We start from the raw sequence: 14,244 nt of genomic DNA, 5'->3' as shown, positions 1-14,244 counted from the left end.
CATCATGTGGCAACCCCTGATTGGCCCTAGCCCTGCAGCACACACACCCACTGATGTGTGTGCCTTGATTGGCCTAACGCGGCGCACACACCCGTATGGGCCGCGCTATGATTGGCCGCATGCAAGCTGACACAACTGCTACGTGGCAACCCCTGATTGGCCCATGCGCCTGTGACAGGGTGCTGCCACGCCCCTATGCCGCGTCATACGCGGCATTTAACAACCGCTGCAGCCGCTCACTATGCCTACAGCGTTGGGACTGAGCAGGCTGCAGCGTTTGTGTCCGCCCTGAACCTTTTCAGGTATGTGATCCCTCTCTCCCCATTTAGTGTCGTCTCCCAACACAGGCGTATCCAGCCTCTCACCGCTCTGCTCACGCTTTCTTCTACAGGCACGCTCCTGCAGAGAGCCCATTTTTCGCTCCCAGCGGACCTCCTGGACAGTACAGCTACCCTACCCAGGTAGGCTCCTGCAACTGGCTTTTCCTCCAGCACATCCCACGGCTCGCTCCCCCCCCCCACCTTCCCACCCCCCCCTTTTCTCCTTCACATGCACAGGTCCTTGCCTACTTCCCCACCTCCTTTCCTTCTATCCTCTCCTTCCCCTCACTGGGGTTTATTTGTCTACGCTTTAGCCACCATTGTAGTGGTTTTTTGCTCTCAATTAGTGAGCAACCTTTCCTTTTTTGTGATAGGATTCACTTGCTTTGTAACAGGTTCTCAAGCTGTGTTCTGGATGCACCATTGTTGCAACATTGCGGTTAAAGGTACACTCATGCCCTCTCTGCAATGTGTTTCTTGTGTCTCCTATTCCAGGATCCCCATGCAGCCTGCCACCGCTGCCCTACTATGAGGACAGACACTATTCAGTAGCACATGAAGATTAATCTTGTCCTGAAGAAGATGGTCGGTAATCACTAACAAACCATCGCAACCGGTCGACCTCACCTGTTGTGGCTCCACCACAACATTTTATGATACCCCCAAAACCACAAGGGCTACTGCACGAAATTGCAAAAAAAACCAGAAAGCATGGGTTTTTCCAGCACATCCCCTAGCTAGTGGGACAGTGCATTTTTAGTAAAAATTTGGTATCACTCAATCCACCCTTCGGGCAACCATCCATCTGCAAGGAACTTTCGAGTCACAAGGGTGAATAAAATCATAAGAAAATCCTGATGCCTCCATTTCTGCACTTGTCATTCCTAGTCATCTAGATCCAAGATCACGAGATTTAATCCCCCTCTCGCACTCTTTTATATAATAGTGCTGGTTGCCCCACCCCCATTCCTGCCCCCCCTCCCTTCCATCTGTCAGGCTGTTGGTGATCAAAAAACCACTTACACCAGCTAGACTGCCCTCCAGTCAAGCAGCACGTCCATCATCGCCTGTGGTTAGATATCCCACACGACACCTCCCCCTACCCCCCGGCTCTCGACCGGTGGGGCCTGGGTGTCTCAACAGAACACCAGATCAGCTTTCTACCCTGTGTCCAAGAGAGCAGGACCACCGCTCAAGCATTTCCATTAGTTGTTCTGTCTTGCCCTGATTGGCAAGCTGACAAACCCCTTTTTTTCCCCATTTCATATATCCATCATGTACGTATTGAAAATTCACATCAAAGTTACCGCTCACTTTTATTTGAGCTTTCATATGTATAAGAGGGATACAATACATTAGCAGAACAAATGTAAATTGTTTATGCAAACTCTACAAGTATGTGCAGGAGATGTAAATTTCATACAAGTACGCTAATGCACGTCTGAAAACTCACTTGAAAGTCAGAACTGACTCTGATATGTAGATAGTGTGCATGTACAAACTGTACAGCTCATACATAATAATATATTGTACATATTGAAACTCACATCAAAGTCAAACCTGACTTCAATGTAAGTTTTCATGCATATAGGAGGCATATTTGACATGTGCATTTTATGACTTTAATGTAATGTAAATGATCTTAAATAGTGCCTGTCGGCCACTATTGGTAGCCTTGCTCACTTGGCTCTGTAACAAAAATGGGGGTTGGTGTTCCTGAGTGGTAAAGTGGGAAAGGCAGATGCAAAACCTGTTTGTCAGAAGTACACAGTTCTTCAGTTCCAATCTGCTTTCTATGGGTTTGCGGAAGAAACTTCGGAGTATGTTATCTGTAGGGAAGAGCCCAGGATTTGATAGACTACACCTTTTTTAGTATGGTTAGCTGCTGATGTGGGAGAGTGCGACAGGGGTAAAGAGAAGAGCTTAGTCGGGGCTCAGATAGTGTTGATATGCTAATGGATAAGCTTATGGTGGCCTTCTGTGGGGATTCTGTGTGTGTAGAGTAAGGTGGTAGGAGATCTTAGAGGATAGTTGGTTAGTTGGGGGAAGGCGGGAATAGGCCTTAGAAGGCAAAACAACTTCTGGCCTTTGTAGCTAGGTCCCATTTCTCTAGCTCCCAAGGCCACATCTCTGTCTCTCGCTCTCTCACTCTTTAACTTTCTTTATTTGTCAAATAGATACATTCTACCCCATGAGTAATAAAACAAAACATAACAAACACTGACGCTACTTATACACCATACACTCGCATGTCAGACACTTACACGCCAATGACACATACAGCATATGCTGCTATGACACACACTCGTCTAAAACACACACCTCCGACACACGCTCTTAAGACACTTGCTTTTACGACACTGGAAATTACAGTACACACCCTTATGACACTCACACTTACGACTCATGTTCCTCTGACAGTTGCTCTGGCAACATACACTCTTACGACACATACTCTTATGACACACTCTTACAATACACTCTTACGACACTTATTTGATACAAACCTTTATTGTGCGTGCTGCCATCAGATGTGTTGTTAGGGCACATTTATAACACACACTGCGAGAAATTGCCATTTGGCAAGGGTGCAGAGCACTGGCTTTTTTGGTTTGTATTGATAAATAAAATGATGTGGGTAATTCCATCTCCAAAATATTAAGCTGCTAACCATAGTCCCATTTTCCTCAACACAATGCCAAAAGCATGCAGTTCAAGATTCCCCTGTCATTGCAGTGAAACTCTGGAACACTTTACCTCAAGCCCTGAAACCCCGGCAATCATACTGGTCCTTCTACAAACTTCTGAAAACTTGGCTCTTCACTTAGCAAACTAGGCGAAAGTACTGCTTTGACTATGTGAGTGCCCACTGTGTAACATGTACAGCAACCAGCGCATTGATGCCTATGGGTTTAGTGTGATTTACAAATGTACAAATAAATAAATAAATAGTCATGCCCTGCTGCATCAGCAGCCTGATCCGCAGCACCTGCTCTACTGGTGCAGAGCAGGTTCAAAGGTCACAAGAGGACCACTTGACAGCTGCAGCGACAGCCAAGCCTCTGCAGCGCAAGGGCGGAATTTAAGGTATGCCCCCTTGTACCGAAACTACAATGATTATAACTAACCCATGCTGGTGGCAGGGAAATCTCTAAATAAAGCTATTCCTGAGTTTAGGCATGGTGCATGATACTACTTATGATCATGGACGACAATTGATATCGCACATGTGTCAGCTCCTGTGAGTCAGCTGTGCTGTGGAAGGTGATGTGTATTCTGGTCAGCCGGGTGGAGTATGTCAAATGGCAGAACCGGAACCTGGAGGACCGGGCTTCTTCCTTGATCTCTTTGTGAGAACAGGTAACACCCTTCGCCAGGGACAGCCGCACAACAGGCAACTTTCCTGTGCCCTGGCATCAAAGGCGCACACCCATTCAAAAGGAGTAGTCTCACACCAGGGTGCTGCATCTCTGAAGGCCTTTGTTCTCAGTGAGCTGGGAAGGGGGTGGTATTAGAGTAGACAGAAGTGCTCTGGTGAATGTCCCCTTCTCTTCTTCTGGAGCAAATCACTTTGTGTGTGACCTCAGAAGGTCAAAGTCCTCTCTGTTCAAGAGCAGGGATTGGACCACTAAGGCAGGCTATCTTTAGTGCAATCAACTGGAGACTTTTGCCTTTAAAAGAAGGAGTTACCCACCCGTTCCCCAGATCCTCTGTAGACACTAAGATTCACCCTGAAGCACCTGAGAAGAACTCACTGGACTTCCTTTGGGAATGTTGCACTTTCTAAAGCCTTCAGCCTCGGGTAAAGAAGGAGCCATCCAAGGCAGAAGAGAGATCTACCCCCTACCCACTCCCACTGGACATTGTTAGGTTTTCTGTGTCCCTTTCCGTCCTTTTCATGTAGTTGTTGGTTTCAGCTTTAGCGCCAAGTTGCCTTGGGGGTTGGTTGCGCTACACATCTGTCGAGGTTGTGAAAAATTATAACATAACATTGTGGGTAACTTTTTTCTGTGGACCACGACCTACCACTCTGCATCAGAATCTCCTATAGCTGGGAGAGAAGATCCTGAACAGAACCCCCCAGTCCTTGAGTGCCTCTGAGTAGGCCTGACAGCAGCCAGAAGGAACAAACCGGCGGAAGCTCCCTGTTAAGCTGCACCAATCCACTGCTCAATGGGCGGGACTCGAACCGAACTTTGCATCACACGCCAAGTCTGACCAGGGGTTACAACCATGGCTCGACCCAGCTAGCCCTCGAACGGCCACCTCACCGACCTGCAAATTGACATCCCCAAGATCACCAATTCGACCACTGTTGCCCGCCGACTAGAACCGCCGGAGCATCATGCATCGACCCCTCCCAGTGGCTAAAGCTTGACTCGGTCTGACACAACTGCAAAGAGATGTTGGGAACTGCAGCGTGGAGCGTCCCCCTTAAACTGCAAAGAGCGACTCAATTTGCTCCTACTCAATGCCCTCTTGCTGCTTGGGCTCACACGATCCAACATGCCCGAACTGAGCTTGATCCGCTCACATCTACCTTCGACACCAGGTTCAACATCCCTGAACCCACCCAAGAACCAAAACCAGGTACTGTTGACCACAAACCGACTCCTCGGTTCACTGGGACCCTCAACACTGATTAGGTCTCCTCAGTACCTTCTTTCACCTAAGACATATTCTTTCGTGGTTGGTATTTGCTGTACTTATGCTCAGAAGGCTACTTTCTCCACTCTGCTGCTTCTCTTTGTCTTTCACAGGGGTGGCTTTTTGTACGGTATTTCTATTTTTGTTCAATTGTAGATGGTGTGTTTAATTAAAGTATATATATTTTTATAGAACCTTGATCGGCCATTCCCTTTGTTTTGGACTGTGTTACTTTGTTGTTTGGTCACTATATATCACATTTGCACCCCTCCTAAGAGCATAGCCTTCCCTCGGTGTTATGCTCACCTGGTCTCAGTGGAGACGTTGGGGCACGGTCGCAGCCCTCCGAGGGATGAAACTCCTGTTGTATGTTCCTCCCTCTGAATCTGTGTGGGGAACTTCCTTGATGAGCAGTGTGGTTCCTGCTGAATGATGATGATGAGCTCTCCGTCCTGCTGCTTCTGGCAGGGGCGCTTGTTGAAGGGAACTGAGTTCCTTCACTGGTCCCTTGTCGTGGAAGTCCAGGCCAGCTGCGACTAGTCCACTTCTCTTGTGGGTAAGTGTTTCCCTTGGTTCCACTTGCCTGCTTGTCTTCCGACTGTTGTAATTGTATTTGTAAAGTTTGTTCTCTGTCCTTTGTATGTAATGTCTCTTTTCTTTGCTCCCTCCCCTTGCAGGTGGTGTAGCGGTGCCGGCGGTAGCTGCGGTAGAAGAAGCGGAGCCGGCGGTACAGAGGAGCGGGGCTGAGATGGTCCAACAGCTGGTAAGTAGCCTTTAATGTTGCCTTAGGGTGCGCGTTAGGTTTTAAATGCGGCGCAACTCTGGGTTGGGTGTTTTTGGGAGTTCTAACCTTGCCTTGTCTTCTTTTCTCATTTCAGGACTTGGGCTTCGTGGGACAGAGAGCGCAGGTGCTGTGGCGTCGATTCGGGATCTGCCAAGAAGAGGGAGCATTGACGTGAGATGCAAGCCAGGGTGCAGGTAAGGATGCTGTTGTTGCAGGATCAAAAGATAAGTAGCTAGTCCAGGCGGTTTTGAGCGTCTTGTTTGCTTGAGGGATCGGTGGGTTTTGTATAGTCTTGTTCCCGGCCATGCCTAGTAGCTCTGGCCTGCCTGCTGCCACGCCCTGCCACACCCGATGAGTCAGCACCTGGAGACCAGGCCTAGGGAGCCACGCCTGATGAGTCAGCAAATGGGGATGTTCTCTGGAATAAAGGCTTCCAGCACCTGGAAAGTTCTTGTAAAATAAAAGCACTCCAGCACTGAAGTAAAATAAAAGCACTCCTGCACTGAAATAAAGTGTTCCTGCTCACATCTCTATATGAGCTTGGCACCAAAGGCGCCAGGACTGAGTCCAGCCAGGGCCCCTGTGTTCATGAGTCCCAAAGGGACATAAGTGAGTCAAGTGACCCATTGCCCCCCTCACTAGATGGTGTGGTTTTTGTGTTCTGGGGCCCGTGGCCATGACAGCACTCCCCCTCAAGGCCCCTCTCAAGGGGGGGTTCCCCCCTTGGCCCTGGTTTAGTGGGGTTATTGTGGTGGAACTGCCTGATTAATCGTGGAGCATGGACATGTTCACTGGGCTCCCAGGTCTGATCTTGGGGTCCATAATCTTTCCAGTCTATTAGGTAGTATAGCTTGGACTGGACCATCTTAGAGTCTAGGATCCTTTTAACTTTGTATTCCGGTTCTCCTTCAAATATTTCGGGATCCGGTGGAGTATCGATCCGTGTACCTGGTCTCAATGGTTTTAGGAGGGAGACATGAAACACCAGGTGGATCCGCATGTGGGACGGTAATTCTAATTTCATGGCTGCAGGGTTGATCATGGCTTTGATGGAATAGGGTCCTAGGTATTTGCGAAGGAAGATTCGTGGCCCCTTCAGAGAAATGTTTTTGGAAGCTAACCAAACCTTGTCCCCGACCTGATAATTTGGAGCCTCCTTTCGGTGTTGGTCTGCAAACTGTTTCTGCTTTTCTTTGGCTCTGGTCAAATGTTCTGCTTCCTGCGTAAAGACTCGAGTGATGGTTTCATGTAAGGTTGTTACCGCTGGCATCTCCAGTGCTTTAAGCGAATCAAAGACAGATGTTCGTGGATGTCGACCATATACTGTGTAAAATGGCGTTTGTCCTGTACTGGTGTGGATGGAATTGTTGTATGCATATTCAGCCAACCAGAGTATGTCCTTCCAGGTATCTTCGGTTTGTTGTAACATGCACCTTGAGTACTGCTCTAGAGTTTGATTGGTCAGTTCGGTCTGGCCATCGGTTTGGGTCGAAGGTCGATTGTCCACAATAAATAAAATCCATAGACAGCGTATGCCAAGGCGCCGGGGCCACCATCAAAGGATGTAGAAGGTCTGCAGGACTTTGTTTTTGAGACTTGTGCTGAGCGCAAACACCACAGGTCGTGATGAACTGGGCAATATCTTTTCGCCAAGTGGGCCACCAGTAATTTTTCTTTATCTTAGCCTGGGTTTTATCCATTCGTGGATGTCCTTCTATCAAAGAGTCATAGTAGTTTGCTATGATTTGGTTTATACAATATACAAAATGTACATGTACAATATGTATATTGCACACGCTCAAAATCAGTGTAGAGTTTTTATACAAAGTGTACATGTAGATAATGTACATGACACACATGTTCACAACTATACATATGAAAACTCACAATAAATTCAAGAGAAATAAATTGCATTCTGGTAGGAGCTGTACATTTCATATATCCATCATGTACATATTGAAAATTCACATCAAAGTTACCGCTCACTTTTATGTGAGCTTTCATATGTATAAGAGGGATACAATACATTAGCAGAACAAATGTAAATTGTTTATGCAAACTCTACAAGTATGTGCAGGAGATGTAAATTTCATACAAGTACGCTAATGCACGTCTGAAAACTCACTTGAAAGTCAGAACTGACTCTGATATGTAGATAGTGTACATGTACAAACTGTACAGCTCATACATAATAATATATTGTACATATTGAAACTCACATCAAAGTCAAACCTGACTTCAATGTAAGTTTTCATGCATATAGGAGGCATATTTGACATGTGCATTTTATGACTTTAATGTAATGTAAATGATCTTAAATAGTGCCTGTCGGCCACTATTGGTAGCCTTGCTCCCATGGCTCTGTAACAAAAATGGGGGTTGGTGTTCCTGAGTGGTAAAGTGGGAAAGGCAGATGCAAAACCTGTTTGTCGAAGTACACAGTTCTTCAGTTCCAATCTGCTTTCTATGGGTTTGCGGAAGAAACTTCGGAGTATGTTATCTGTAGGGAAGAGCCCAGGATTTGATAGACTACACCTTTTTGAGTATGGTTAGCCGCTGATGTGGGAGAGTGCGACAGGGGTAAAGAGAAGAGCTTAGTCGGGGCTCAGATAGTGTTGATATGCTAATGGATAAGCCTATGGTGGCCTTCTGTGGGGATTCTGTGTGTGTAGAGTAAGGTGGTAGGAGATCTTAGAGGATAGTTGGTTAGTTGGGGGAAGGCGGGAATAGGCCTTAGAAGGCAAAACAACTTCTGGCCTTTGCAGCTAGGTCCCATTTCTCTAGCTCACAAGGCCACATCTCTGTCTCTCTCTCTCTCTCTCGCTCTCTCACTCTTTAACTTTCTTTATTTGTCAAATAGATACATTTTACCCCATGAGTAATAAAACAAAACATAACAAACACTCACGCTACTTATACACCATACACTCGCATGTCAGACACTTACACGCCAATGAAACATACAGCATATGCTGCTATGACACACTCTCGTCTAAAACACACACCTCCGACACACGCTCTTAAGACTCTTGCTTTTACGACACTGGAAATTACAGTACACACCCTTATGACACTCACACTTACGACTCATGTTCCTCTGACAGTTGCTCTGACAACATACACTCTTACGACACATACTCTTATGACACACTCTTACAATACACTCTTACGACACTTATATGATACAAACCTTTATTGCGCGTGCTGCCATCAGATGTGCTGTTAGGGCACATTTATAACACACACTGCGAGAAATTGCCATTTGGCAAGGGTGCAGAGCACTGGCTTTTTTGGTTTGTATTGATAAATAAAATGATGTGGGTAATTCCATCTCCAAAAGATTAAGCTGCTAACCATAGTCCCATTTTCCTCAACGCAATGCCAAAAGCATGCAGTTCAAGATGCCCCTGTCATTGCAGTGAAACTCTGGAACACTTTACCTCCAGCCCTGAAATCCCGGCAATCATACTGGTCCTTCTGCAAACTTCTGAAAACTTGGCTCTTCACTTAGCAAACTAGGCGAAAGTACTGCTTTGACTATGTGAGTGCCCACTGTGTAACATGTACAGCAACCAGCGCATTGATGCCTATGGGTTTAGTGTGATTTACAAATGTACAAATAAATAAATAAATAGTCATGCCCTGCTGCATCAGCAGCCTGATCCGCAGCACCTGCTCTACTGGTGCAGAGCAGGTTCAAAGGTCACAAGAGGACCACTTGACAGCTGCAGCGACAGCCAAGCCTCTGCAGCGCAAGGGCGGAATTTAAGGTATGCCCCCTTGTACCGAAACTACAATGATTATAACTAACCCATGCTGGTGGCAGGGAAATCTCTAAATAAAGCTATTCCTGAGTTTAGGCATGGTGCATGATACTACTTATGATCATGGACGACAATTGATATCGCACATGTGTCAGCTCCTGTGAGTCAGCTGTGCTGTGGAAGGTGATGTGTATTCTGGTCAGCCGGGTGGAGTATGTCAAATGGCAGAACCGGAACCTGGAGGACCGGGCTTCTTCCTTGATCTCTTTGTGAGAACAGGTAACACCCTTCGCCAGAGACAGCCGCACAACAGGCAACTTTCCTGTGCCCTGGCATCAAAGGCGCACACCCATTCAAAAGGAGTAGTCTCACACCAGGGTGCTTCATCCCTGAAGGCCTTTGTTCTCAGTGAGCTGGGAAGGGGGTGGTATTAGAGTAGACAGAAGTGCTCTGGTGAATGTCCCCTTCTCTTCTTCTGGAGCAAATCACTTTGTGTGTGACCTCAGAAGGTCAAAGTCCTCTCTCTTCAAGAGCAGGGATTGGACCACTAAGGCAGGCTATCTTTAGTGCAATCAACTGGAGACTTTTGCCTTTAAAAGAAGGAGTTACCCACCCGTTCCCCAGATCCTCTGTAGACACTAAGATTCACTCTGAAGCACCTGAGAAGAACTCACTGGACTTCCTTTGGGAATGTTGCACTTTCTAAAGCCTTCAGCCTCGGGTAAAGAAGGAGCCATCCAAGGCAGAAGAGAGATCTACCCCCTACCCACTCCCACTGGACATTGTTAGGTTTTCTGTGTCCCTTTCCGTCCTTTTCATGTAGTTGTTGGTTTCAGCTTTAGCGCCAAGTTGCCTTGGGGGTTGGTTGCCCTACACATCTGTCGAGGTTGTGAAAAATTATAACATAACATTGTGGGTAACTTTTTGCTGTGGACCACGACCTACCACTCTGCATCAGAATCTCCTATAGCTGGGAGAGAAGATCCTGAACAGAACCCCCCAGTCCTTGAGTGCCTCTGAGTAGGCCTGACAGCAGCCAGAAGGAACAAACCAGCGGAAGCTCCCTGTTAAGCTGCACCAATCCACTGCTCAATGGGCGGGACTCGAACCGAACTTCGCAGCACACGCCAAGTCTGACCAGGGGTTACAACCATGGCTCGACCCAGCTAGCCCTCGAACGGCCACCTCACCGACCTGCAAATTGACATCCCCAAGATCACCAATTGGACCACTGTTGCCCGCCAACTAGAACCGCCGGAGCATCATGCATCGACCCCTCCCAGTGGCTAAAGCTTGACTCGGTCTGACACAACTGCAAAGAGATGTTGGGAACTGCAGCGTGGAGCGTCCCCCTTAAACTGCAAAGAGCGACTCAATTTGCTCCTACTCAATGCCCTCTTGCTGCTTGGGCTCACACGATCCAACATGCCCGAACTGAGCTTGATCCGCTCACATCTACCTTCGACACCAGGTTCAACATCCCTGAACCCACCCAAGAACCAAAACCAGGTACTGTTGACCACAAACCGACTCCTCGGTTCACTGGGACCCTCGACACTGATTAGGTCTCCTCAGTACCTTCTTTCACCTAAGACATATTCTTTCGTGGTTGGTATTTGCTGTACCTATGCTCAGAAGGCTACTTTCTCCACTCTGCTGCTTCTCTTTGTCTTTCACAGGGGTGGCTTTTTGTACGGTATTTCTATTTTTGTTCAATTGTAGATGGTGTGTTTAATTAAAGTATATATATTTTTATAGAACCTTGATCGGCCATTCCCTTTGTTCAGGACTGTGTTACTTTGTTGTTTGGTCACTATATATCACATTTGCATCCCTCCTAAGAGCATAGCCTTCCCTCAGTGTTATGCTCACCTGGTCTCAGTGGAGACGTTGGGGCACGGTCGCAGCCCTCCGAGGGATGAAACTCCTGTTGTATGTTCCTCCCTCTGCATCTGTGTGGGGAACTTCCGTGATGAGCAGTGTGGTTCCTGCTGAATGATGATGATGAGCTCTCCATCCTGCTGCTTCTGGCAGGGGCGCTTGTTGAAGGGAACTGAGTTCCTTCACTGGTCCCTTGTCTTGGAAGTCCAGGCCAGCTGCGACTAGTCCACTTCTCTTGTGGGTAAGTGTTTCCCTTGGTTCCACTTGCCCGCTTGTCTTCCGACTGTTGTAATTGTATTTGTAAAGTTTGTTCTCTGTCCTTTGTATGTAATGTCTCTTTTCTTTGCTCCCTCCCCTTGCAGGTGGTGTAGCGGTGCCGGCGGTAGCTGCGGTAGAAGAAGCGGAGCCGGCGGTACAGAGGAGCGGGGCTGAGATGGTCCAACAGCTGGTAAGTAGCCTTTAATGTTGCCTTAGGGTGCGCGTTAGGTTTTAAATGCGGTGCAACTCTGGGTTGGGTGTTTTTGGGAGTTCTAACCTTGTCTTGTCTTCTTTTCTCATTTCAGGACTTGGGCTTTGTGGGACAGAGAGCGCAGGTGCTGTGGCGTCGATTCGGGATCTGCCAAGAAGAGGGAGCATTGACGTGAGATGCAAGCCAGGGTCCAGGTAAGGATGCTGTTGTTGCAGGATCAAAAGGTAAGTAGCTAGTCCAGGCGGTGGTGAGCGTCATGTTTGCTTGAGGGATCGGTGGGTTTTGTATAGTCTTGTTCCCAGCCATGCCCAGTAGCTCTGCCCTGCCTGCTGCCACGCCCTGCCACACCCGATGAGTCAGCACCTGGAGACCAGGCCTAGGGAGCCACGCCTGATGAGTCAGCACATGAGGATGTTCTCTGGAATAAAGGCTTCCAGCACCTGGAAAGTTCTTGTAAAATAAAAGCACTCCAGCACTGAAGTAAAATAAAAGCACTCCTGCACTGAAATAAAGTGTTCCTGCTCACATCTCTATATGAGCTTGGCACCAAAGGCGCCAGGACTGAGTCCAGCCAGGGCCCCTGTGTTCATGAGTCCCAAAGGGACATAAGTGAGTCAAGTGACCCATTGCCCCCCTCACTAGATGGTGTGGTTTTTGTGTTCTGGGGCCCGTGGCCATGACAGCACTCCCCCTCAAGGCCCCTCTCAAGGGGGGGTTCCCCCCTTGGCCCTGGTTTAGTGGGGTTATTGCGGTGGAACTGCCTGATTAATTGTGGAGCATGGACATGTTCACTGGGCTCCCAGGTCTGATCTTGGGGTCCATAATCTTTCCAGTCTATTAGGTAGTATAGCTTGGACTGGACCATCTTAGAGTCTAGGTTCCTTTTAACTTTGTATTCCGGTTCTCCTTCAACTATTTCGGGATCCGGTGGAGTATCGATCCATGTACCTGGTCTCAATGGTTTTGGGAGGGAGACATGAAACACCAGGTGGATCCGCATGTGGGACGGTAATTCTAATTTCATGGTCGCAGGGTTGATCACGGCTTTGATGGAATAGGGTCCTAGGTATTTGCGAAGGAAGATTCGTGGCCCCTTCAGAGAAATGTTTTTGGAAGCTAACCAAACCTTGTCCCCGACCTGATAATATGGAGCCTCCTTTCGGTGTTGGTCTGCAAACTGTTTCTGCTTTTCTTTGGCTCTGGTCAAATGTTCTGCTGCCTGCGTAAAGACTCTAGTGATGGTTTCATGTAAGGTTGTTACCGCTGGCATCTCCAGTGCTTTAAGCAAATCAAAGACAGATGTTCGTGGATGTCGACCATATACTGTGTAAAATGGCGTTTGTGCTGTACTGGTGTGGATGGAATTGTTGTATGCATATTCAGCCAACCAGAGTATGTCCTTCCAGGTATCTTCGGTTTGTTGTAACATGCACCTTAAGTACTGCTCTAGAGTTTGATTGGTCAGTTCGGTCTGGCCATCGGTTTGGGGATGATGACCTGTGGACAATCGAAGGTCGATTGTCCACAATAAATAAAATCCATAGACAGCGTATGCCAAGGCGCCGGGGCCACCATCAAAGGATGTAGAAGGTCTGCAGGACTTTGTTTTTGAGACTTGTGCTGAGCGCAAACACCCCAGGTCGTGATGAACTGGGCAATATCTTTTCGCCAAGTGGGCCACCAGTAATTTTTCTTTATCTTAGCCTGGGTTTTAGCCATTCGTGGATGTCCTTCTATTAAAGACTCATAGTAGTTTGCTATGATTTGGTTTATACAATATACAAAATGTACATGTACAATATGTATATTGCACACGCTCAAAATCAGTGTAGAGTTTTTATACAAAGTGTACATGTAGATAATGTACATGACACACATGTTCACAACTATACGTATGAAAACTCACAATAAATTCAAGAGAAATAAATTGCATTCTGGTAGGAGCTGTACATTTCATATATCCATCATGTACGTATTGAAAATTCACATCAAAGTTACCGCTCACTTTTATGTGAGCTTTCATATGTATAAGAGGGATACAATACATTAGCAGAACAAATGTAAATTGTTTATGCAAACTCTACAAGTATGTGCAGGAAATGTAAATTTCATACAAGTAAGCTAATGCACGTCTGAAAACTCACTTGAAAGTCAGAACTGACTCTGATATGTAGATAGTGTACATGTACAAACTGTACAGCTCATACATAATAATATATTGTACATATTGAAACTCACATCAATGTCAAACCTGACTTCAATGTAAGTTTTCATGCATATAGGAGGCATATTTGACATGTGCATTTTATGACTTTAATGTAATGTAAATGATCTTAAATAGTGCCTGTCGGCCACTATTGGTAGCCTTGCGCACATGGC

General features: G+C 46.9%; 1 long non-coding RNA gene across 2 annotated transcripts in view; it reads left to right on the top strand.

Moving 5' to 3' along the window:
* LOC138514226 (uncharacterized) overlaps window positions 1-14,244 on the top strand; it is a 468,254-nt gene that overhangs the window by 387,610 nt on the left and 66,400 nt on the right. The gene's annotated exons all lie outside the window — the stretch shown is intronic.

Source organism: Ambystoma mexicanum, chromosome 12, assembly GCF_040938575.1.
Source record: "Ambystoma mexicanum isolate Mex_15411 chromosome 12, UKY_AmexF1_1, whole genome shotgun sequence".
NCBI lineage: Eukaryota > Metazoa > Chordata > Amphibia > Caudata > Ambystomatidae > Ambystoma > Ambystoma mexicanum.
This window is presented reverse-complemented; position numbering and strand designations above follow the sequence as displayed.